At 46.8% G+C, this 26,963-nt stretch overlaps 1 pseudogene; it reads right to left on the reverse strand.

Annotated features, from left to right (window-relative positions):
- Nucleotides 1-26,963, reverse strand: part of LOC124004949 — a 41,113-nt pseudogene that overhangs the window by 2,033 nt on the left and 12,117 nt on the right.

Genomic DNA, 26,963 nt, shown 5'->3' on the forward strand with positions numbered 1-26,963 from the left:
ATCTAAATACAAATGAACAGGGATCATAGGGTTTAGTCAAAATATTATTAACTCATAATAGTGATAGGAAGCATATTGAAATAGAGGCATGAGCATGAGCCATGCAATTTGTTTCTTAACCAAATAGACTGAGTGCTGACCAGTGCTTCCACGCTCAGATCTTGGACTCCTCCTCATTTTGCTATACATTGGCCTTGATCCTTTTAATAATCTTTGACCTTGACCAGCTTGGACATCGAAATTCATCTTTTTGGGCATAGACATGTTCACAGCCGCACCACACACCGTCCTCCTGGACATGGAGGTTTTAAACAATGCTGAGAAAGAAACACACAGGTCACTGGGTTACAAACAAAGGAAAACACACAGAACACATTTATAACTAAACACTGAGGCTTACATGTGCAGAGGGCACCGTTTGTGACACTGCAGCTCGGGTTACCACTTATTTATTTGGGGCAGCAGGGAGCCTAGTGGTTAGAGCGTAAACGAAAGGATGCTAGATCGAATCCCCGAGCTGACAAGGTAAAAATCTGTCGTTCTGCCCCTGAACAAGGCAGTTAACCCACTGTTCCTAGGCCTTCATTGTAAATAAGAATTTGTTCTTAACTGACTTGCCTATTTAAATAAAATGTAAACATTTTTATACATATATTTTGTGCTGTTTACACAATATCTGCATAAAATAATTTCCTTACACAGACCATTTCTTTTCACAGACACACACACACTTGGCGTGGGGACTTGTCTAAGTAGCATTGGTCCTTGCACAGCCTCTCCATCTACTTTGTGGACAGCGATGAAGGCAGTAAAGACACTGCTCACTCCTGATTGGACGCTGAGCTCTACCACCTTCTCTTGCACTCCCTTCTTCTTCCCATCCCCCTGTCTCTTTTCCATCTCCAGGGAGCGGATCAGGGTTCGAGCCCCCAGCCTGTGGACGGTCAGTCTGGAGAGGAGGGATAGAGAGATTAAGATGGTGGAGTGGGGGAGAGGAGGGGCAGAGAGATTAAGATGGTGGAGTGGGGGAGAGGAGGTATAGGGAGGTTAAAATGGTGGAGTGGGGGAGAGGAGGGATAGATAGGTTAAAATGGTGGAGTGCGGGAGATGAGGGATAGAGAGATTAAGATGGTGGAGTGGGGGAGAGGAGGGATATAGAGATTAAGATGGTGGAGTGGGGAGAGGAGGATAGGGGGTTAAAATGGTGGATGGGGAGAGGAGGGATATAGAGATTAAGATGGTGGAGTGGGGGAGAGGAGGAGGGATAGAGAGATTAAGATGGTGGAGTGGGGGAGAGGAGGGATAGAGAGATTAAGATGGTGGAGTGGGGAGAGGAGGGATAGAGAGATTAAGATGGTGGAGTGGGAGAGAGGAGGGATAGGGAGATTAAGATGGTGGAGTGGGGGAGAGGAGGGATAGAGAGATTAAGATGGTGGAGTGGGGGGAGATAGGTTAAAATGATAGTAGAGATTAAGATGGTGGAGTGGGGAGAGGAGGGATAGAGAGATTAAGATGGTGGAGTGGGGGAGAGGAGGGATAGAGAGATTAAGATGGTGGAGTGGGGAGAGGAGGGATAGAGAGATTAAGATGGTGGAGAGGAGGGATGGGAGAGATGGTGGAGGAGGGATAGGAGATTAAGATGGTGGAGTGGGGGAGAGGAGATAGAGAGATTAAGATGGTGGAGTGGGAGAGAGGAGGGATAGGGAGATTAAGATGGTGGAGTGGGGGAGAGGAGGGATAGAGAGATTAAGATGGTGGAGTGGGGGAGAGGAGGGATATAGAGATTAAGATGGTGGAGTGGGGGAGAGGAGGGATATAGAGATTAAGATGGTGGAGTGGGGGAGAGGAGAGAGAGAGATTAAGAGGGGAGGATTGATGTTGGGATGGGGGTACCTACTAAATGTATCAAATCATACAACATAGATGAAATGCATTAGTAGTGCTGGCACTGTTTCTGTTAATGGAGCGTCATGGCAGTCTTGTCTGTAAGTGGTTGCACATTCCCTTAATGTATCTGACCAAGGCCTGCACACCGTAAACAGTAAAAACAGTGCTGTTTTTACCCAGTGTCTTCTGCAGGCTTGAGACTGAAGCTCAGCTGGCCCTCAACAGGCTGCTCAGCCAGGCTGTACTTCACTGTCACTGAGCCCTCTTTGTCCCCTGAGGTCTGAGATAAGGAGATAGGGAAAGAGAAAGACAGAGAGACAGAACGATTTAGAGAAAAAACAAGGAAATATGGGGTTGAGTGAAACACGTGGACCTTGACCAAACAAATAGTTATGACCTTTGAACATTGACATAAACAATATTAACACTCATAACAGGAGAAGGCAGAGCCCTAACCTTCCCAGTGAGCTGGGCATACAGCAGTGCCCTTTGACCCTGGAAGAGCACTCTGATTGGTGGAGACAGAGGGGTGACAGACACCCCCTTTGGGACATTCCACTTGACTGAGATGTCCACCACAGCCGGCTGCAGGGCAAACCGGAGGGACTGCATCACCTGAGGGAGGGATGGAAGAGGGAGAGAGAAGAAGCGGTAGAGAAGAAGGCAGGTGATGAAAACACATTTCTAATCAATACAGCCCTCTTTACGTATGCACACACACACTTTCCCACCCTCTTACCCTCTCACTCTCTTACTTTGGGCTGCATCCTGTCCTGTCCTGTGATAAACTGTGCGTGCCCTCCGCCCTGCTTGGCCACCCCAAAGATGAGAGCAGAGCTGGCCCCCTCTCCAATCCCAAAGGAGAAGCACCTGGCAGGGACACACCCAGGGAAACACTATTGTTGTTGTCAAATACCAAAATAAGGCTATCAAACAAATCACTGGTATCGTTTGTCTTGTGCTTGTGGGCTGACTGAATTAAAACATAACTGTACAGGAAGAATCATCAATACAGAAGCTTTTGTTTTCTCACAGGGGTGAAAAACCCCTAACCTACATAATCTCCCACACTGCTGCCCACAACCAGATTGGATAGGTTTACATTAGATTAAGTTTAACAATGTATCTTTTGAGTCAAAAAGACCAGTGGTTAGAACCTTGTAGACAAAGATGGCTTTACTTTCCAGACAGGTGCAATGGCCTCTGTAACAAACTCTATTGAAACCCTTTAGAGTTCCCAATGTTTGAAATTATTTTCACATGACCATCCCCTTTTATATTTTTCCACATGTACACATATTCTGTATTAATGCAAAAAGAATGATTTCCACCACAAATACCAGTAGCGACCCTGTGTTTATAAATGTGGATATCATCTTTACCACTGCAGCATGTTTTGTGGCACAGTGGATGCCACGCAGGGCTACAGGCCAGAACGGTGAGCTGTGCTCCCTCTCCCTGCCCGTCTCATTACACTACGATCAGAGCCAGTTGGAGACAATGATCAGCAAGAGGAAATCTGATTTTCGCGTGCAGCTTGGAAGGGACATTGCTCACTACCCTCCCCTGCACCCAATAAAAACACCACTACCTCCCCTGCACCCAATAAAAACACCACTACCTCCCCTGCACCCAATAAAAACACCACTACCTCCCCTGCGCCCAATAACAACACCACGACCTCCCCTGCACCCAATAAAAACACCACTACCCTCCCCTGCACCTAATAAAAACACCACTACCTCCCCTGCGCCCAATAAAAACACCACTACCCTCCCCTACGCCCAATAAAAACACCACTACCCTCCCCTGCACCCAATAAAAACACCACTACCTCCCCTGCGCCCAATAAAAACACCACTACCTCCCCTGCACCCAATAAAAACACCACTACCTCCCCTGCACCCAATAACAACACCACGACCTCCCCTGCACCCAATAAAAACACCACTACCCTCCCCTGCACCTAATAAAAACACCACTACCTCCCCTGCGCCCAATAAAAACACCACTACCCTCCCCTACGCCCAATAAAAACACCACTACCCTCCCCTACGCCCAATAAAAACACCACTACCCTCCCCTACGCCCAATAAAAACACCACTACCCTCCCCTACGCCCAATAAAAACACCACTACCCTCCCCTACGCCCAATAAAACACCACTACCTCCCCTGCACCCAATAAAAACACCACTACCTCCCCTGCACCCAATAAAAACACCACTACCTCCCCTGCACCCAATAAAAACACCACTACCCTCCCCTACGCCCAATAACAACACCACGACCTCCCCTGCGCCCAATAAAAACACCACGACCTCCCCTGCACCCAATAACAACACCACGACCTCCCCTGCACCCAATAACAACACCACGACCTCCCCTGCACCCAATAACAACACCACTACATCCCCTGCACCCAATAACAACACCACGACCTACCCTGCGCCCAATAAAAACACCACGACCTCCCCTGCACCCAATAACAACACCACGACCTCCCCTGCACCCAATAACAACACCACGACCTCCCCTGCACCCAATCAAAACACCACTACCCTCCCCTGCACCCAATATCAACACCACGACCTCCCCTGCACCCAATAAAAACACCACGACCTCCCCTGCACCCAATAACAACACCACTACATCCCCTGCACCCAATAACAACACCACGACCTCCCCTGCGCCCAATAAAAACACCACGACCTCCCCTGCACCCAATAAAAACACCACTACCCTCCCCTGCACCTAATAAAAACACCACAACCCTCCCCTATGCCCAATAAAAACACCACTACCTCCCCTACGCCCAATAAAACAACACTACCCTCCTCTACGCCCAATAAAAACACCACTACCCTCCCCTACGCCCAATAAAAACACCACTACCCTCCCCTACGCCCAATAAAAACACCACTACCCTCCCCTACGCCCAATAAAAACACCACTACCCTCCCTTGCGCCCAATAAAAACACCACAACCCTCCCCTATGCCCAATAAAAACACCACTACCTCCCCTACGCCCAATAAAACAACACTACCCTCCCCTATGCCCAATAAAAACACCACTACCTCCCCTACGCCCAATAAAAACACCACTACCCTCCCCTACGCCCAATAAAAACACCACAACCCTCCCCTACGCCCAATAAAAACACCACAACCCTCCCCTACGCCCAATAAAAACACCACAACCCTCCCCTGCACCCAATAAAAACACCACAACCCTCCCCTGCGCCCAATAAAAACACCACAACCCTCCCCTACGCCCAATAAAAACACCACTACCCTCCCCTACGCCCAATAAAAACACCACAACCCTCCCCTGCGCCCAATAAAAACACCACTACCCTCCCCTACGCCCAATAAAAACACCACAACCCTCCCCTGCACCCAATAAAAGCACCACAACCCTCCCCTACGCCCAATAAAAACACCACTACCCTCCCTCATTGTGGACAACTCCCCTATAACAGTAATTTTAGGACTGTCCCGTACCTTTCAGGTGGGAGGTAACAGAGGTATTTAAAGCAGGGCTCCCATAGCTAGGTAATGATAGGGGAAACAGTGATTGTTATGGGTGGGAGCCCTGCTCCAACTAGGTAATGATAGGAGAAACAGTGATTGTTATGGGTGGGAGCCCTGCTCCAACTAGGTAATGATAGGGGAAACAGTGATTGTGGGCCCACCTGTGAGAGCCGGCATTTGCCTTCACCAGATCCAGCACTTCCTTGGTGTTCCCCACCTCACCGTCAGTGAACAAGAAGAGCTGAGGACGACAGAGAGGGTATGTTCATCATGTGTTAATGTTAATGTTAATAAGGTACATGCAGCCCCTGGGGCAGCAGGTAGCCTAGTGGTCAGAGCATTGGGCCAGTAACCAAAAGGTTGCTGGATCGAATCCCTGACATGACAAGGTAAAAATATGTTGTTCTGCCCTTGAACAAGGCAGTTAACCCACAGTTCCCTGGTAGGCTGTCATTGTAAATAAGATGTTGTTCTAAACTGACTTGCCTAGTTAAATAGAAGGTTAACAATATTTTTTTTAACATGCAGCCCTGAAGTATACAGAGAATGTTTCCTCAGTAACCAAAAACACAGGTCTATTTGCTGTCCCAGTAAGAAAGGCATGGTAATATAAATACCACACACTCAAAATATACTGTTTGGTTGGATGTAACTAAACATGCCATTGTAGTGGAGTGCATGAGTAGCGGACATGAGTCAGTCATGGTCATGTGATGAGGTAGCCCCGCCTGCGAAAAAACCTGTGTGTGTGCTCACTCTTGGTCTAAGACCTTGGTTGCCCCCATGGGAGAAACGTGTTACATTGGTGCCCAACGTGGGGCAAGTATGGGTAGTTGCAGCCCAATATGACAACCAGGGTATGGGCGAGTGGGTGTTTCGAGAGAGGATGTATGGAAACCGAATCAGCTAATTGGGCAGATTTGCTTCCACTTGAGATTTGCGTGGCTGATTGGGAGTCGATAGTTAGCCTGCAATTAGTGCTCCTGTGTTGTGCCTGCCGACTTGGAAGTGATTCCTGATGTGTATCACGATCGTGTGGCCGGCAGTAGCTACGTGGCCATTTAGTTTTGCTTACATTATTTTATTTCAAGTAAGAAAAGCAGCATAAACAATAAATAACTAATATTGATAACCATTTACACTTCCTGTCAAAAGTTTTAGAACACTTACTCATTCAAGGGTTTTTCTTTGTTTTTACTATTTTTTACATTGTAGAATAATAGTGAATACATCAAAACTATGAAAAAACACATGGAATCCTGTAGTGTTTTATATTTTAGATTCTTCAAAGTAGCCACCTTTTGCCTAATTGACAGCTTTGCACACTCTTGGCATTCTCTCAACCAGCTTCACCTGGAATGCTTTTCCAACAGTCTTGAAGGGGTTCCCACATATGCTGATGGAACGGTCGTCGGTGGAAGAGGGTGAGGACCAAAGCACAGCGTGGTACTCATTCATGTTATTTATTTAAAACTGAACAACCTCTAACAAAAAGCACAACCGAAACAGCTCAGTCAGGTGCAACACACATTAAACAGAAAGTATAATCACGCACAACTCAAGGGTGAAAACAGGCTTCGCAAGTATGGTTCTCAATCAGGGACAATGTGCAACCAACAGCTGTCTCTGATTGAGAACAATACCAGGCCAAACACAGAAATACCAAATCATAGAAAAAATAACATAGACTGCCCACCCAACTCACGCCCTGACCAGACTAAAACAAAGACATCACAAAGGAACTAAGGTCAGAACGTGACAGCTGAGCACTTGTTGGCTGCTTTTCCTTCCCTCTGCAGGCCGACTCATCCCAAACCATCTCAATTGGGTTGAGGTTGGGCGATTGTGGAGGCCAGGTCATCTGATGCAGTACCCCATCACTCTCCTTCTTGGTCAAATAGCCCTTACAGAGCTCGGAGGTGTGTTGGGTCATTGTCCTGGTTAAGTGTGCCTTGAACTCTAAATAAAATCACTGACAGTGTCACCAGCAAAGCACCCCCACACCATCACACCTCCTCCTCCATGCTTCACGGTGGGAACTACACATAGAGAGATCATCCGTTCACCTACTCTGCATCTCACAAAGACACGGCAGTTGGAACGCAAAATCTCAAATTTGGACAGGTTTTGCTCGCATGAGGTGGAGTATATAATGATAAGCAGTAGACCACACTATCAACCTAGAGGGTTATCTGTATTTTTCGTAGCTGTCTACATACCACCACAGACCGATGCTGGCACTAAGACTGCACTCAATGAGCTGTATTTAGCCATAAGAAAATAGGAAAACACAAATCCAGAGGCGGCACTCTTAGTGGCCGAGGACTTTATTGCAGGGAAACTTAAATCCATATTACCAAATTTCTATCAGCATGTTAAATGTGCAACCAACCACCTTTCCTCCACACACAGAAGCGTAACCAAGCTCTCCCTCGCCCTCCATTTGGCAAATCTGACCATAATTCTATCCTCCTGATTCTTGCTTAAAGAAAAACTGGTTGCATCACTCCCTGCGACCGCAATGCACTACAGCCGGCAGTGCGTATGGCCTGTACATCACTGGGGCCAAGCTTCCTGCCATCCAGGATCTCTATACCAGGCGGTGTCAGAGGAAGACACTAAAAATGGACTCCAGCCACCCTAGCCATAGACTGTTCTCTCTGCTACTGCATGGCAAGCGGTACCGGGGCGCCAAGTCTAGGTCCAAGAGGCTTCTAAACAGCTTCCAAGCCTTCAACCTCCCAGACTATTTGCATTGCCCACCCCCTCTTATACACCACTCCTACTCTCTGTTATGATCTATGCATTGTTTCTTTAATAACTCTAGCTACATGTACATGTAACCTCAATTATCTTGACTAACCGGTTGACTCTGTATCGGAACCCCCTGTATGTAGTCTTGCTATTGTTATTTTACTGCTGCTCTTTAATTACTTGTTCCATTTATTTCTTATTCATATTTTAACTGCATTGTTGGTTAGGGGCTTGAAAGTAAGTATTTCACCAGATGTATTCGGCGCATGTGACTAATACAATTGTTTGATTTCCACCGGTCTAATGTCCATTGCTCGTGTTTCTTGGCCCAATAAAGTATCTTCCTATTGGTGTCCTTTAGTTGTGGTTTCCTTGCAGCAATTTGACCATGAAGGTCTGATTCACGCAGTCTCCTCTGAACAGTTGATGTTAAGATGTGTCTGTTACTTGAACTCTGTGAATTTGGGATGCAATTTCTGAGGTTCGTAACTCCAATGAACATATCCTCTGCAGCAGAGGTGACTCTGGGTCTTCCTTTCCTGTGTCGGTCCCTATGTAAATCACATCACGTAACCTAGTCGTCTCCCCATTAAATTTGAATCGTGGGAAAACCAAATAAAAAAAAGAAGAAAAAGGTGAGATTCGATTGCCTTTTCTTAAGTCCAAAAAAACAGAGAAAGATGGTGAATTGAACCCAGAACGTGCCAGAGAACTGGGGGAGCAGTGCATCAACTGACGAGGTGCTCGGAGCAGGTGCAATTTGCAGTTCAACAACAACTAAACGTATAACCCCAGCTTGTCATGCAGATTTCAAAGTTGGGCTGTACAACATGCAAAAAGGTAAGGAGCATCGGTCTAGAAATGACTGGAGGGATTAAACGAGAAAAAGAGTGTGTGGCATGTACGGTAAATAACATCCTATGCTTCAGACATAAAAAAAGCCCTCAGAAAGAAGGTTTTTGAACATGCCTGAACCAAGGCACATTTGGTGGCAGCAAGCCTTGAAGACAAGGCTAAAGAGGACACCTAGGTTAACACTCAAAATAAAATAACAAATAGACACTACAGCCAGAGTCTTCAGAACAGCCTTAGAAAGGTTAAATATCAGTCACATACACACTCATGGATTCGAGCAAGAAGATGACTCTCAGGCGTTAAATGGATTTGACATGGGGAGAGTCATTGTGAGAGGTTTTAAAAACTCAAGGTAGGACATTTTTTTCCCTTTACCTTCACAGCATAGAACAAGTTTGTAATGTGAATATGTGCTTCATAGTATCACACGCAGGAGGCCTTTATATTCTCATGTGTGTGTTCTGCAGTATTTTTAGTTACTTAACTAGGCAAGTCAGTTAAGAACAAATTATTATTTACAATGACGGAATACACCGGCCAAACCGACGCTGGGCCAATTGTGCGCCGCCCTATGGGACTCCCAATCACGGCCGGTTGTGATACAGCCTGGATTTGAACCAGGGTGTCTACAGTGCCTTAGACAGCTGCACCATTTGGGAAGCCTACATTGATTTATTTTATTGGGATATTTGTTCTGCTACATTGTCTTGAAAATGATGCAAAATGTGTGCCTGGTAAGCCCCACAGCGGTGTTTGTGTGCATATGGGAGGTGTTCTGCAGTGTTGTCTAAAAATGTTGCTAAACATTGAGGTCTAGAAAATTAGGCTGTCAGAAATTCGGACTTGCGTAAGCCCCGCAGCTATACTCAAGTATAGTATATACCTACCCTCAGTTTTATAACTGGAAATGTACAGTTATTTGTGTAAAACTAACATGGAAATAGGACTCATCCTCTGGCTTCAAAACAGAAGTCCTAACTCTCATGGTATTGTACCTCAATGTACAATATTTGTATGTTAAGAAACAAAAGACAAAACACAGCTCAATAAAAACCGTCCAACCTCTAGTAGAGTTTGACACACCCGTTCCTTTCCACATGCCCACTACTTTCCTTTAGACACACCCACTACTTTTCTTTAGACACACCCACTACTTTCCTTTAGACACACCCACTAGCCCATACTCTGGTCACCATATTGGGATGCAGCTACCTCACGTGGTAGGGGGGGGGGTATTTCTGTCTGTAATAATGCCCTTTAGTGGGGTGAAACTCAATTTGATTGGCTGGGCCTGGATCCCCAGTGAGTGAGCTTGGCCCCTAAATGAACGGGCCAATGGCTGCGCCCCTACCCAGTCATGTGAAACCTAAGAGTAGGGCCTTATCAATGTATTTCAATTGACTGATTTCCTTTTATGAACTGTCAGTGGTGGAAAAGGTACCCAATTGTCATACATGAGTAAAAGTATAGATACATGAGTAACGTTCTATTAAAGTAAAAGTGAATGTCACCCTGTAAAATACTACTTGAGTAAAAGTATTCGGTTTTAAATATACTTTAGTATGAAAAGTACATGTAATTGCTAAAATATACTTAAGTATTAAAAGTAGAAGTAATTTAAAATAACTTATTAAGCAAAGCACCAATTTCTTGTTTTTAAAAGGTATGGATAGACAGGGGCACACGCCAAAATTAAAAGATCCATGTGTGTTGATAAGTGTGTGAATTTCACAATTTTCCTGTCCTGCTAAATATTCAACATGTAATGAGTACTTTGGTTTGTCAAGGAAAATGTATGGAGTAAAAATTACAATGTGTATTAGGAATATAGTGAGGTAAAAGTAGTCAAAAAATATAAATAGTAAAGTAAAGTTACACCAAAAAACGAATTAAGTAGTACTTGAAAGTATTTTATTTTCACTGCATAACCCACAGTGAAGATCATCCCAACTGTCACTGTATAACCCACAGTGAAGATCATCCCAACTGTCACTGTATAACCCACAGTGAAGATCATCCCAACTGTCAGTGTATAACCCACAGTAAAGATCATCCCAACTGTCACTGTACAACAAACAGTAAAGATCATCCCTACGGTCACTGTATAACCCACAGTAAAGATCAGCCCTAATATCACTGTATAACCTACAGTAAAGATCAGCCCTAATATCACTGTATAACCCACAGTAAAGATCATCCCTAATATCACTGTATAACCCACAGTAAAGAGCAGCCCTAATATCACTGTATAACCCACAGTAAAGAGCAGCCCTAATATCACTGTATAACCCACAGTAAAGTAATGCATGAGCTTCTCAATTGAACCATCGTTACAGAAAGTGCAGACACATTTATCTATGGGGTGTTTGTTTTTGTAAGGTGTGTAAGTTACCTGTCTGGGCTGGTCAGGGAGGCAGGGCTGGCTGTATATATGTTTTAAAGGCTGGAGGATCTCTGTACCTCCGAGGTCAGCCCTCATTGCCTTCACCTTCTGCAGAGCCTCATCCATGGTCTTCTGGCTGTACTCCACACTCTTACTGATGTCCAGATAGACACACACACACACACACACACACAGAAGGTGTTATGCACGTGAGTGAGGACCCAAAAGCGGTTTAACAAATACAGAGTCCTTTAATGTCAAAACACAGGGAAGACATAGATCCTCTTCAGATGTATATAATGGCAAAATAGACAACCCGCAGAGAGGGCGACAAATGAATCATAAAGTCCTTCTGATATTTTCAGAAGAGTCCCCTTCTTAGCAGCAGAGGAGAATAGCTGGGTTAGCGGCGACAGACTGCTGGTCTCTCTGGGTAGGCGTGGGTCGTAGAGGACAGAGGTACCTGATCACACGTAGCATCAGATGAACAGGCAGATTCCGACAGGACGGGACAAGGGTGAAGCAAACGAGACGATAGTTTAGTTCTGGCATGAGAAACTCAAACGAGAATCTGACAAAGACAGAAGCAGGAACAGAGAGAGAAATAGAGACCTAATCAGAGGGAAAAAGGGAACAGGTGGGAAAAGGGTGAACAAGGTAGTTAGAGAAGATGAGGAACAGCTGGGGGAAGGAGAGGAAGATAAGGTAACCTAATACAACCAGCAGAGGGAGACAAAGTGAAGAGAAAGAACAGGAACAAGACATAATATGACAATACATGACAGTACCACCCCACTCACCGAGCGCCTCCTGGCGCACTCGAGGAGGAAACCTGGCGGCAACGGAGGAAATCATCGATCAGCGAATGGTCCAGCACGTCCCGAGAGGGAACCCATCTCCTTTCCTCAGGACCGTACCCCTCCCAATCCACTAGGTACTGATGACCACGGCCCAGAGGACGCATGTCCAAAATCTTACGGATCCTCTAGATAGTTGCGCCCTCGACAAGGATGGGGGGGAGACGAGCGGGGGCGCGAAGGACGGGCTTAACACAGGAGACATGGAAGACCGGGTGGACGCGACGAAGATATCGCGGGAGAAGAAGTCGCACTGCGACAGGATTAATGATCTGAGAAATACGGAACGGACCAATGAACCGCGGGGTCAACTTGCGAGAAGCTGTCTTAAGGGGAAGGTTTTGAGTGGAGAGCCATACTCTCTGACCGCGACAATATCTAGGACTCTTAGTTCTATGCTTATTAGCGGCTCTCACAGTCTGCGCCCTATAACGGCAAAGTGCAGACCTGGCCCTCTTCCAGGTGCGCTCACTACGTTGGACAAAAGCCTGAGCGGAGGGGACGCTGGACTCGGCGAGCTGAGACGAGAACAGCGGAGGCTGGTACCCGAGGCTACTCTGAAAAGGAAATAGCCCGGTCGCAGACGAAGGAAGCGAGTTGTGGGCGTATTCTACCCAGGGGAGCTGTTCTGACCAAGACGCAGGGTTACGAAAAGAAAGACTGCGTAAGATGCGACCAATAGTCTGATTGGCCCGTTCTGCTTGACCGTTAGACTGGGGGTGAAAGCCGGAAGAGAGACTGACGGAAGCCCCAATCAAACGGCAAAACTCCTTCCAAAATTGAGACGTGAATTGCGGACCCCTGTCCGAAACGACGTCTGACGGAAGGCCATGAATTCTGAAAACATTCTCGATGATGATTTGTGCCGTTTCTTTAGCAGAAGGGAGCTTAACGAGGGGAATAAAATGAGCCGCCTTAGAGAACCTATCGACAACCGTAAGAATAACAGTCTTCCCCGCTGCCGAAGGCAGTCCGGTGATAAAATCTAAGGCGATGTGAGACCACGGTCGAGAGGGAATGGGAAGCGGTCTGAGACGGCCGGCAGGAGGGGAGTTACCGGACTTAGTCTGCACGCAGACCGAACAAGCAGCCACGAAACAACGCGTGTCACGATCCCGAGTGGGCCACCAAAAACGCTGGCGGATGGAAGCAAGCGTACCCCGAACGCCGGGGTGGCCGGCTAACTTGGCAGAGTGAGCCCACTGAAGAACGGCCAGACAAGTAGGAACGGGAACGAAAAGAAGGTTCCTAGGACAAGCGTGCGGCGACGGAGTGTGAGTGCTTGCTTGCTTTACCTGCCTCTCAATTCCCCAGACGGTCAACCCGACAACACGCCCCTCAGGGAGAATCCCCTCGGGGTCGGTGGAGACTACTGAGGAACTGAAGAGACGAGATAAAGCATCAGGCTTGGTGTTCTTAGAGCCCGGACGATAAGAAATTACGAACTCGAAACGAGCGAAGAACAGCGCCCAACGAGCCTGACGCGCATTAAGTCGTTTGGCAGAACGGATGTACTCAAGGTTCCTATGGTCAGTCCAAACGACAAAAGGAACGGTCGCCCCCTCCAACCACTGTCGCCATTCGCCTAGGGCTAAGCGGATGGCGAGAAGTTCGCGGTTTCCCACATCATAGTTACGTTCCGACCGCGACAGGCGATGAGAAAAATATGCGCAAGGGTGGACCTTGTCGTCAGAGAGGGAGCGCTGAGAAAGAATGGCTCCCACACCCACCTCTGACGCGTCAACCTCGACAACGAACTGTCTAGAGACGTCAGGTGTAACAAGGATAGGTGCGGATGTAAAACGATTCTTGAGAAGATCAAAAGCTCCCTGGGCGGAAACGGACCACTTAAAGCACGTCTTGACAGAAGTAAGGGCTGTGAGAGGAGCTGCCACCTGACCGAAATTACGGATGAAACGACGATAGAAATTCGCGAAGCCGAGAAAGCGCTGCAGCTCGACACGTGACTTAGGAACGGGCCAATCAATGACAGCTTGGACCTTAGCGGGATCCATCTTAATGCCTTCAGCGGAAATAACAGAACCAAGGAATGTGACGGAGGAGGCATGAAAAGTGCACTTCTCAGCCTTCACATAAAGACAATTCTCTAAAAGGCGCTGGAGGACACGTCGAACGTGCTGAACATGAATCTGGAGTGACGGTGAAAAAATAAGGATATCGTCAAGGTAAACGAAAAAACAAAGATGTTCAGCATGTCTCTCAGGACGTCATTTACTAATGCCTGAAAGACAGCTGGAGCGTTAGCAAGGCCGAAAGGAAGAACCCGGTATTCAAAGTGCCCTAACGGAGTGTTAAACGCCGTTTTCCACTCGTCCCCCTCCCTGATGCGCACAAGAGATGGTAAGCGTTACGAAGGTCCAACTTAGTGAAAAACCTGGCTCCCTGCAGGATCTCGAAGGCTGAAGACATAAGAGGGAGCGGATAACGATTCTTAACTGTTATGTCATTCAGCCCTCGACAATCTACGCAGGGGCGCAGGGACCCGTCCTTTTTCTTAACAAAAAAAAACCCCGCTCCGGCGGGAGAGGAGGAGGGGACTACGGTACCGGCGTCGAGAGCTACAGACAAATAATCTTCGAGAGCCTTACGTTCGGGAGCCGACAGAGAGTATAGTCTACCACGGGGGGGAGTGGTTCCCGGAAGGAGATCAATACTACAATCATACGACCGGTTCGGAGGAAGAGAGGTGGCCCTGGACCGACTGAACACCGTGCGCAGATCGTGATATTCCTCCGGCACCCCCGTCAAATCACCAGGCTCCTCCTGTGAAGAAGAGACAGAGGAAACAGGAGGGATAGCAGACATTAAACATTTCACATGACAAGAGACGTTCCAGGAGAGGATAGAATTACTAGACCAATTAATAGAAGGATTATGACAAACTAGCCAGGGATGGCCCAAAACAACAGGTGTAAAAGGTGAATGAAAAATTAAAAAAGAAATGGTTTCGCTATGATTACCAGAGACAGTGAGGGTTAAAGGTAACGTTTCACGCTGAATCCTGGGGAGAGAACTACCATCCAAAGCGAACAAGGTCGTGGGCTCCCTTAACTGTCTGAGAGGAATGTCATGTTCCCGAGCCCAGGTCTTGTCCATAAAACAGCCCTCCGCCCCAGAGTCTATCAAGGCACTGCAGGAAGCTGATGAACCGGTCCAGCGTAGATGGACCGACAAGGTAGTGCAGGATCTTGAAGGAGAGACCAGAGTAGTAGCGCTCACCAGTAGCCCTCCGCTTACTGATGAGCTCTGGCTTTTTACTGGACATGAAGTGACAAAATGACCAGCGGAACCGCAATAGAGAGAGGCGGTTGGTGATTCTCCGTTCCCTCTGTCATGTTTTGTCATATATTGTCTTGTCATTATGCTTTCCCTTCTGTTCGTTTCCCCCTGCTGGTCTTATTAGGTTCGTTCCCTCTTTCTATCCCTCTCTCTCCCCCCTCCCTCTCTCACTCTCTCGCTCTCTCTTCTCTCTATCGTTCCGTTCCTGCTCCCAGCTGTTCCTATTCCCCTAATCAATCATTTAGTCTTCCCACACCTGTTCCCGATCCTTTCTCCTGATTAGAGTCCCTATTTCTTCCTTTGTTTTCCGTTCCTGTCCTGTCGGATCCTTGTATGTATTGGTCACCGTGCTGTGTTTGTGTATCGCCCAGTCGTGTCGTGTTTCCCTCAGATGCTGCGTGGTGAGCAGGTGTCTGAGTCTGCTAGGTTCAAGTGCCTTCCCGAGGCTAACTGCTGTTCAAGATCGAGTCTCCAGTCGGTTCTCGTCATTACGAGTGGAAGTTGTGTTTTTTGATTGTATTTTACTTTACTGGATTAAAGACTCTGTTTTCGCCAAGTCGCTTTTGGGTCCTCATTCACCTGCATAACAGAAGGATCCGACCAAGAATGGACCCAGCGACTATGGATTCTCTCTACTCTACTCTCGAGTTCCAGGGAGCGATGCTCGGCAGACACGAGCAGGAATTGTCTGCTGCTCGGCATGCCGTTGAGACCCTGGCCGCTCAGGTCTCCGACCTCTCAAGACAGTATCAGAGTCTTCGTCTCGTGTCACCAGCTACTTCCGGTTCTTCCGAGCCTCCGGAACCTAGGGTTAATAACCCACCTTGTTATTCTGGGCAGCCCACTGAGTGCCGCTCCTTTCTCACCCAGTGTGATATCGTGTTCTCTCTCAACCCAACACATACTCAAGAGAGAGAGCTCGGATTGCCTACGTCATATCACTCCTTACTGGTCGGGCTCGGCAGTGGGGCACAGCTATCTGGGAGGCAAGCGCTGAGTGTACTAACAATTATCTGAACTTTAAAGAGGAGATGATAAGGGTTTTGATCGCTCAGTTTTTGGGAAAGAAGCTTCCTGGTCCCTGTCTTCCCTATGTCAAGGTAATCGATCCATAACGGATTACTCAATAGAGTTTCGCACTCTTGCTGCCTCCAGTAACTGGAACGAGCAGGCGTTGCTCGCTCGTTTTCTGGAGGGACTCCACGCTAAGGTTAAGGATGAGATTCTCTCTCGGGAGGTTCCATCCAGCGTGGATTCTTTGATTGAACTCGCTATTCGCATTGAACGACGGGTAGATCTTCGTCACCGAGCTCATAGAAGAGAGCTCGCGTTAACTGTGTCTCCCTCTCTCCGACACTACCGTCTTTCCCCACTGACTCAGGTGTTGAGCCCATGCAGCTGGGGGTATTCGCATCTCGACTAAGGAGAGGGAACGGAGAATCACCAACCGCCTCTGTCTCTATTGCGGTTCCGCTGGTCATTTTGTCATTTCATGTCCAGTTAAAGGCCAGAGCTCATCAGTAAGCGGAGGGCGACTGATAAGCGCTACTAGACGGTCCTCTCCGTCAAGTACATGTACTACTTTACCGGTCCATCTACGCTGGACCGGATCGGCAGCATCCTGCTGTGCATTAATAGACTCTGGGGCAGAGGGCTGTTTTATGGACGAAGCCTGGGCGCGGGAACATGACATTCCTCTCAGACAGTTAGGGAGCCCACGGTCATGTTTGCCTTGGATGGTAGTCCTCTCCCCAGTATATTATATGAAACACTACCTTTAACCCTCACTGTATCTGGTAACCATAGTGAGACCATTTCTTTTTTTATTTTTTGTTCACCTTTTACACCTGTTGTTTTGGGTCATCCCTGGCTAGTGTGTCATAATCCTTCTTTTGATTGGTCTAGTGGTTCTGTCCTTTCCTGGAGCGTTTCTTGTCATGTGAAGTGTTTAATGTCTGCTATTTCTCCTGTTTGTTCTGTCCCCTCTTCTCAGGAGGAACCTGGTGATTTGACAGGAGTGCCGGAGGAATATCATGGTCTGCGCACGGTCTTCAGTCGGTCCAGAACCAACTCCCTTCCTCCTCACCGGTCGTATGATTGTTGTTCTGATCTCTTTAAGAAGCGTTTTGCATCCGCTCCTATCCTTGTTGCACCTGACGTCACTAAACAGTTTTTGTTGAGGTTGACGCGTCGGGGGTGGGCGTGGGAGCCATTCTGTCCCAGCGCTCCGATACTGACGATGGGGTCCACCCTTGTGCGTATTTTTCTGCTTCTGCTCCTGGTCTTGCTGGGTCTCAGTCTGTTCCCTGCCATCGCATCTCTCCTGTTCTTGTTCCTGCCCTTGCTGTGTCTCAGTCTGTCCCTAGTTGTTACTCTCCTGGCCTGTTTGGTCCTGTTTGCTCTAAAGTTTTCAGTTCTCTACCCGTGTCTCATTTTTTTTTTTAGAGTAGTACCCTAGTTTCCCTTTTTTTTCTTCGTTTTTCGTTACGGTCCTGAGGAGAGGAGTTGGGTTCTTTCTCGGGGCGTGCTGGACCGTTTGATCTATGATTTCCTCCGTTGCCGCCAGTGTTCCTCCTCGAGAGCGCCAGGAGGCGCTCGGTGAGTGGGGGGTACTGTCATGTTTTGTCATATATTGTCTTGTCATTATGCTTTCCCTTCTGTTCGTTTCCCCTGCTGGTCTTATTAGGTTCGTTCCCTCTTTCTATCCCTCTCTCTCCCCCTCCCTCTCTCACTCTCTCGCTCTCTCTTCTCTCTATCGTTCCGTTCCTGCTCCCAGCTGTTCCTATTCCCTAATCAATCATTTAGTCTTCCCACACCTGTTCCCGATCCTTTCCCCTGATTAGAGTCCCTATTTCTTCCTTTGTTTTCCGTTCCTGTCCTGTCGGATCCTTGTATGTATTGGTCACCGTGCTGTGTTTGTGTATCGCCCAGTCGTGTCGTGTTTCCCTCAGATGCTGCGTGGTGAGCAGGTGTCTGAGTCTGCTAGGTTCAAGTGCCTTCCCGAGGCTAACTGCTGTTCAAGATCGAGTCTCCAGTCGGTTCTCGTCATTACGAGTGGAAGTTGTGTTTTTTGATTGTATTTTACTTTACTGGATTAAAGACTCTGTTTTCGCCAAGTCGCTTTTGGGTCCTCATTCACCTGCATAACACCCTCTCCTTAGTCGAGATGCGGATACCCCCCAGCTGCATAGGCTCAGCACCCGAGCCGGTGGAGGAAGATGGTAGTGATGCGGAGAGGGGGGCAACGGAGAACGCGAGCTCCTCTCCACGAGCTCGGCGACGAAGATCAACCCATCGCTCTATGCGAATAGCAAGTTCAATCAAGGAATCCACGCTGGAAGGAACCTCCCGGCAGAGAATCTCATCCTTTACCTCTGCGCGGAGACCCTCCAGAAAACGAGCGAGCAAAGCCGGCTCGTTCCAGTTACTGGAGGCAGCAAGAGTGCGAAACTCTATAGAGTAATCCGTTATGGATCGATTACCTTGACATAGGGAAGACAGGACCCTGGAAGCTTCCTCCCCAAAAACAGAACGATCAAAAACCTGTATCATCTCCTCCTTAAAGTCCTGATACTGGTTAGTACACTCAGCCCTCGCCTCCCAGATTGCCGTGCCCCACTCACGAGCCCGTCCAGTAAGGAGAGATATGACGTAGGCGATACGAGCTGTGCTCCTGGAGTAAGTGTTGGGCTGGAGAGAAAACACAATATCACACTGGGTGAGGAACGAGCGGCATTCAGTGGGCTCCCCAGAGTAACACGGCGGGTTATTGATTCTGGGCTCCGGAGATTCGGAAGCCCTGGAAGTGGCCGGTGGATCGAGGCGGAGATGGTGAATCTGTTTAGTGAGGTCGGAGACTTGGGCGGCCAGGGTCTCAACGGCATGTCGAGCAGCAGACAATTCCTGCTCGTGTCTGCCTAGCATCGCTCCCTGGATCTCGACGGCTGAGTGGAGAGGATCCGAAGTCGCTGGGTCCATTCTTGGTCAGATTCTTCTGTTATGCACGTGAGTGAGGACCCAAAAGCGGTTTAACAAATACAGAGTCCTTTAATGTCAAAACACAGGGAAGACATAGATCCTCTTCAGATGTATATAATGGCAAAATAGACAACCCGCAGAGAGGGCGACAAATGAATCATAAAGTCCTTCTGATATTTTCAGAAGAGTCCCCTTCTTAGCAGCAGAGGAGAATAGCTGGGTTAGCGACGACAGACTGCTGGTCTCTCTGGGTAGGCGTGGGTCGTAGAGGACAGAGGTACCTGATCACACGTAGCATCAGATGAACAGGCAGATTCCGACAGGACGGGACAAGGGTGAAGCAAACGAGACGATAGTTTGGTTCTGGCATGAGAAACTCAAACGAGAATCTGACAAAGACAGAAGCAGGAACAGAGAGAGAAATAGAGACCTAATCAGAGGGAAAAAGGGAACAGGTGGGAAAAGGGTGAACGAGGTAGTTAGAGAAGATGAGGAACAGCTGGGGGAAGGAGAGGAAGATAAGGTAACCTAATACAACCAGCAGAGGGAGACGGAGTGAAGAGAAAGAACAGGAACAAGACATAATATGACAATACATGACAGAAGGTCCAAGGGTCATCACCACAACATATTATAGGACATGGACATTTTAATATTACTCTACCTAGAGCTGTGGCAGTCATGACATTTTGTCAGCCAAGTAATTGTCACCAAATAACTGCTGGTCTCATAGCAATTGACCGCTATTAGTATAAGCATGTGTAGCATCTCCTGGCTTCCAAGCATAGCCTTCCAAGCATAGCCTTCCAAGCATAGCCTAAACAAGCCACTGATGCAGACCTTTGGAACATCTACATTTAAAAAAGTATAATAAATACATTTAATATAGTCTACACCATCACAAAGAAACACGGTATGAAGAAAATGTAGTCTATTTCTTGAAACAATATTTCTAATGTAAATAATGTTCAAAATGGTTGGTGGGACTTAAACAATAATCATATAAAATCAGATGTTGTTATGTGATATCGTTAAGGGCGATATAACTAAATAGCTGTATCTCTGAAAGTGTACAGATGCACTATTGTAAAGTGACTGTTCTACTGGATGTCATAAGGTGAATGCACCAATTTGTAAGTCGCTCTGGATAAGAGCGTCTGCTAAATGACTTAAATGTAAATGTAATATATATGATTAAATATTAAACTATTTGTGAGAAGATTAAATGTGATTTTAGCCTTCTAAATGAGAAGGTTTGTTCATAGAGACTTTTGCCAAGTCAGTAACCACGCCCACATGAGCACAAACATTATGCCAAAGGAGGGAACACCCCTTTTTCCCCTAAAGAATTACTAGACCAGCGTGATCGACACGAGATGGTTAGAAACTCTGAAACGTTCAACAGAGAAGAACAAAATCTCAAGAGACCAGTACATTGCCAGGTTGCTACTGGCGTGTAAAATGGTTCTAACTGTACCCTGAATAATCAAACACTGAGACCAATATACGGACGGTGTTGAGCCGGACGTCAGGAATGGTAGGACTCTAACAGACCAGAAGATGGTAAGAGTCACTTTGAGTTAAGACAAAGAATACATCGGAACATTCAGTCTGCAGCTGTTTAAGTACTGTAGTCTAGTAAACTCGACCAAGGACCACTATGATTGTGCCTTTTGAAGAATCCAGTCTAACAAGGATGAGAAGGGAATAACATTTCCCTCCCACCACCATGTGGTACTCTGATGTATCCATTTGAACGGACACTTCCAGAACAAGGGAGAAGACTGCTACTGCGGACATGGTGACCTCTGGTGGACAACAAGAGACTTACACATCCAGAGACTTTCTGATGAACTTCTCTCCACAGGCTGATCGGGCAATTTCAACAGAGAGAGACTACAAAGACATACAAGCGTAAATATGTACATTGCATTTCTAAATCCGAATGAGTGGTTGTTAGGGTGCAAAATGTCCATATTTACATGAGCGTATTATTCAACTGCAATTAAGCCAATCTCTGTATTGCTGAGTCATCATGTAGACTATTATTCCTGCAGATTTAACGGATTATGGAATTTTCAGAATGGCATTGATATGAGGAAATGCTATGATATCGAGATTCTGATTTTCTTGAGTTAATTTGGGAAACGGTAACTCGTTAAACAAACTTTTCCTGTGGTGCCCCAGGTTACTAATGAGGTAATTGTTACTTTATTAATTTAAAATCAAGTAATAATTACAGTTAATTATTCGATAAATAGCATGTCATCATATTACTGATAGCATCATCACGACACTTTGTCATATGAGAAATTATAGATAAAACATATCGGTGCACATTACACAACAAGTTGGAAATTGCAAATTCAACTGCGCAACTGCAGCCTCAGGTTCGACCCCAGGCTGTGTCACAACCGGCCGTGACCGGGAGACCCATGGGACGGATTGAACAATTGACTCCATGTCGTCCGGATTAGGGGAGGGTTTGGCCGGCCGGGATTTCCTTGTCTCCTTGTGCTCTAGCGACTCCTCGTGCCGGGCGCCTGCGAGCTGACTGCAGTCGTCAGTTCAACAGGGTTTCCACTGACACATTGGTGCAGTTGGCTTCCAATTTTGTGTGATATCCAATTGGTAAAATTTTAATACATTGGCCATGCGGTCAATCCAGCATGACTTCTGCCGCGTTCAAGACAACTGGGAACTCTGGGGAAAAAACTGAATGGTTATTCCAAGTCGGGAACTCGGGCCTCTTTCTAGAGCCCACAAGAAGGACTGCCGTGCACCCTTCCTGATCAAGTGAGCAGAGCACAATAAGGTGAGTCCAAAAATGTATTGTATGCTGCTACATAAATGATGTAATATGCCAGGGAGATATGTATACTGTAGCCAAGAAGAGAAGAGAAGAGAGAACACTTACGGAAAGAAGGACTCATATCTGGACCCAAAACCGATGATGTTGAAGTAGCAGCCCATTGGCAGGCTTTTTAGCAAGAGCAGCAGAGTATCCTGCAAGAGAGAAATTCAACAAGTTTCTCTACTCTTCAATAAACCATATAGGACAATCATAAAGACCAGAAGAATACAGAGTAACCACTGTGTACTGGATTTCACTCTAAACTACCTCTTGGTGACTCCTGTGCAGATGGAGATGTTAATTTACTAGTGCAGGGTTGTGTTGTGTGTGTGTGTGTGTGTGTGTGTGTGTGTGTGTGTGTGTGTGTGTGTGTGTGTGTGTGTGTGTGTGTGTGTGTGTGTGTGTGTGTGTGTGTGTGTGTGTGTGTGTGTGTGTGTGTGTGTGTGTGGGTGGGTGGGTGGGTGGGTGGGTGGGTGGGTGGGTGGGTGGGTGCGTGCGTGCGCGCGTGCGTGCGTGTGTGTGTGTATACCCTGGCACTGCCAATGCGGTCCTGAGCCACAGCCCCATTGTGCATTTGGCATGACATGCTGCCAGAGTGATCCACAACAAAAAGGAATTCCCCGAGTGAGGTCATCGATGACATCACATCGTTGGGGAACTCTGGGTACAGGCTCAGCATGACCACTGGGTCGCCCATCAGAGAGCCTGGGAGCGATAAAGAGAGACAGACAGAGAGAGAGAAAGACAGAGAGAGAAAAGACAGAGAGAGAGAAAAACAGAAGTGTTCAACAGCTTTTCTCCTCTTTCTCCATCTCTACATCTACTGTATCTTCTGTCTCACCATGTCCCACTATGTAAACATGCATTAAGGTAGTAGACTAGACTACTCATTGATCTCATATCCTCACATCTACAACAGAGTAAACCCCCCCCTCACCTGGCTTGGCAGAAGCCTGTGCTGCCTCTACTGTCGCAGTAGGCTGATGGGTGTCTTGGTAATACAACAACAACTCAACGTCCCGGTCAAACTGATGACCTGCAGCCAGACTGACCTGCAGTTAGAACAACATTCACATGAAGACAGAGCAGTCAGAGGGAATTTAACAACTATGAAGGATTCTGATGGTTCATGGTGCTAGTGAGAGTGCACGCACACAGACATACATACATACAGTACCAGTCAAAAGTTTGGACACACCTACTCATTCAAGGGGTTTTTCTTAAATTTTACATTGAGGAATAATAGTGAAGACATCAAAACTATGAAATAACACATATTGAATCGTGTATTAACCCCAAAAAAGTGTTAAACAAATCAAAATATATGTTATATTATATATTCTTCAAAGTTGCCACCTGTGACGACCCTCCCACTCTGTCTGCCGTATTCTGTCTTTGTTCTTGTTTCCTTATTAGGATGCCGGTGGGCGGAGTTGTGAGGGTCGTCAGCTACATGGGAAACACCTGGGCCAGGTGTCTCCCAGGATAAATAGACCTCTTCAACATTCATGGAGGAGACTCTCTCCATGCAGACACCTGTTGTAGATTGTGGTGTGGTTCTTGGTGGCCTTTTTGTTTGTGTGCTTTGGCACCTTTCAACACCCTGCATTATCACATTCATGCATGCAAAACACTCACTTACACTACGGACTACTGATTACACACACCATTGGATATTTTCCTTAGTTGCTTTAGTTAATAAATATATCTTTTGTTACTCCTTATCTCCACGTTGTCTCCCTTTGTTACGGGCTTTGAGCCGGTTCGTGACAAGTGGGGACTCATCCGGGATCTTTGAACTATTGGTTTGGGAGACCGTGGAGGTACGTGTTTAGTTTGAATATGGTGTTTGAGTGTGATCGGCCCAGTATTGGTTGCCTTTGTTGTTTGGTTTGTGTGCTGCGTTGGAGAGAGTATAATGGTTAGTTTCCAGGCCCTGCCTAGCCTGAACTCTTGTTCTACTTTCTGTTGGGACGTCAGTCTGAAGTGAGTAATCTGCTGTGTACCTCGGTGGGAGATTTGGGTAGGGTAGTGGAACTTGCTACCCGGAGCTATAGCCTTTTCCCCCTGATAGGTTTAGCGACGTGTTTCATTTTTTGGAATATGTTGGGCATGGTTAATGTTTGTTATTTTTGTGTGGTGTCTGTGGACTGAGCAGTTGTCTCGGGGGCACATCCGTGGCTTGGTGGAATTTGCCAGCATGCTGGGGAGTTCTATTTCCTTGCCAGCGGGCTACAGTGCGTAAATTCCCACCGCAAATCTGCACGAAGACTAGGGTTGAGTTATTGTAGGTTTTGGGGAAGCTCCATATCTCATCTCTCTTCTGTGGTGCTCAGGGTGATTGTCAATTCTCGGGTTGTGTTCTGGTGTGCTCAGCAGAAGGGAAGAGCGAGAATTGTTTTTTGTGTGATTATGGCGTCTTATGTAGATAAGTTCATTCGCTATCCATCAGAGGAATTGTTAGATTTAGGTACTAAAGAACAGCTGTTGAAGGTCGCGGAACACTACAAGGTTGAGATTAGTGATAAACGTCGAAAGAATTCTATTAGGTTGATATTGAAAGCCAATCTGATGGAGAGTGGTATTCTTGAAGTTACCACCGGGCCAGCCTCTGCTGAGGATTTGTTGTCTCCCCATAACTTTACAATGGCCATTCCATCGGTTAGTCCTAGTAGCCTTCTTTTTGAACAGCAGAAAGAACTGCTTTTGTTACAGCTAGAGCATGATCGTGAGAAGCTAGAGCATAATCGGCAGCATGATCGTGAGAAGCTAGAGCATGATCGTGTGAAATATGAAAAGGAATTGGCATTTAAACAAGATATGGAGCGTGCTAAAATCAAGTTGCAACAAGAACGTATAGAGTTGGTTAGGGAAGGAAAGATCTCAGGGGAGAGTTTGTTTTGGGAAGGTGACCCAGATTTACCTAGGGGTAGTTCCGCTTTTGGTCGTGCCCCAGAGACATTTGATATTGTTGGGAACTTGCGGTTATTGCCTCGGTTTAATGAAAGGGACCCCGAGACATTCTTTTCGTTGTTTGAGCGGGTTGCTGATGCTAGGAGTTGGCCTGATTCTGACCGCACTTTAATGTTGCAGTGTGTGCTGACTGGTAAAGCGCAGGAAGCATATTCAGCTCTTAGTGTACACGACAGTGCCAGTTATGATAAAGTTAAAACAGCTGTGTTACAGATTTATGAATTGGTCCCTGAGGCTTACCGCCAACGATTTAGAACTTTAAAAGGGACGATAACCAGACTCATGTTGAGTTTGCGCGACAGTTATCTTTACAGTTTAATCGCTGGTGTTCTGCCTCTGCAGTTGTGACTTTCCAAGGGCTGTGTGATCTGATTATGTTAGAGCAATTTAAGGACACAATTCCTGATCGTATTGCCACTTATATTAATGAACAGAAAGTAAAGAATGTTGCTGAAGCTGCGGTTTTGGCGGACGAGTATGTGTTGACTCACAAAAGTGTCTTTGCAAAACCCCGTATTCGGAAAGAGTGGGGCGTTCGGATAGATTTGGGCTTCGCTCACCGAGATACTTTGATTCTCGGGCAGAGTTCTATTCAACTAGGGTTGAACCTGACTCCCATGGTAAGGCTGACTTTGGGCAGGAGTGTCACTACTGTCAAGGTTCAGGTCATTGGAAAAACGAATGTCCACTTCTCAGGTCAAAGGGTGCTTACGCTAAATCTAAGCCTGCTGCGTTAGCTGCACCTGTTCCACATCAGTTCATTCTTGACTCATTTCCTCAGGCCCAGGAGAATGTGAAAGTCCATATTGATCCAGACTATTTACCTTTCATTACAGAAGGTTTTGTGTCTATGTTAGGAAGTAAAGACCTAGTGCCAGTGAAGATCCTGAGAGACACAGGTGCCTCTGAATCATTTGTGTTGGAGTCTGTGTTACCCTTTTCTGCTGAGACTGATTCGGGAATAGTGTTCTAATTAGGGAATAGGTTTGAACACTCTGTCAGTTCCATTGCATAAACTGATGTTGGATTGTGGGCTGGTGAAGGGTGAAGTTGTTGTGGGGGTGCGTCCTTCGTTGCCTATTGAGGGTATCGACGTTATCCTTGGGAATAACTTAGCAGGTGAGCGTGTATGGCCAGTTGTGTTTCCATCTCTAGTGGTTTCCACTAAGCCGTCATTTGTTGGGATTCCTGATAAGAGTGTACAGAGTTTCCCAGAGGTGTTCTCTGCGTGTGCAGTGACACGTTCTATGAGCCGTGGCGAACTAGTCACTGCGCCGACTAATGATAATAATACAAAGTATGTCACTGTTTTCCCTGTTATCCCGTTATCTGTAACCCGCTCAGATCTAATCAATGCTCAACGGGATGACCCCACGTTGGAAGAGTTGCGTGATCAAATTGTGCCTATAGAACAGTTGGGAGATGTCGCCCATGGCTATTTTCTCCAAGAGGATGTCCTGATGAGAAAGTGGGTGTCTCATGATAGTGTTTTTCTGGGGGAGGCAATTAGTCAGGTTGTTGTACCAGTTAAGCTTCGTGAGTTGGTGTTGGAAACTTCTCACAGTGACGTTGCTGGACATATGGGGGT

This window comes from Oncorhynchus gorbuscha, linkage group LG19 (genome assembly GCF_021184085.1).
Source record: "Oncorhynchus gorbuscha isolate QuinsamMale2020 ecotype Even-year linkage group LG19, OgorEven_v1.0, whole genome shotgun sequence".
Taxonomy (NCBI): domain Eukaryota; kingdom Metazoa; phylum Chordata; class Actinopteri; order Salmoniformes; family Salmonidae; genus Oncorhynchus; species Oncorhynchus gorbuscha.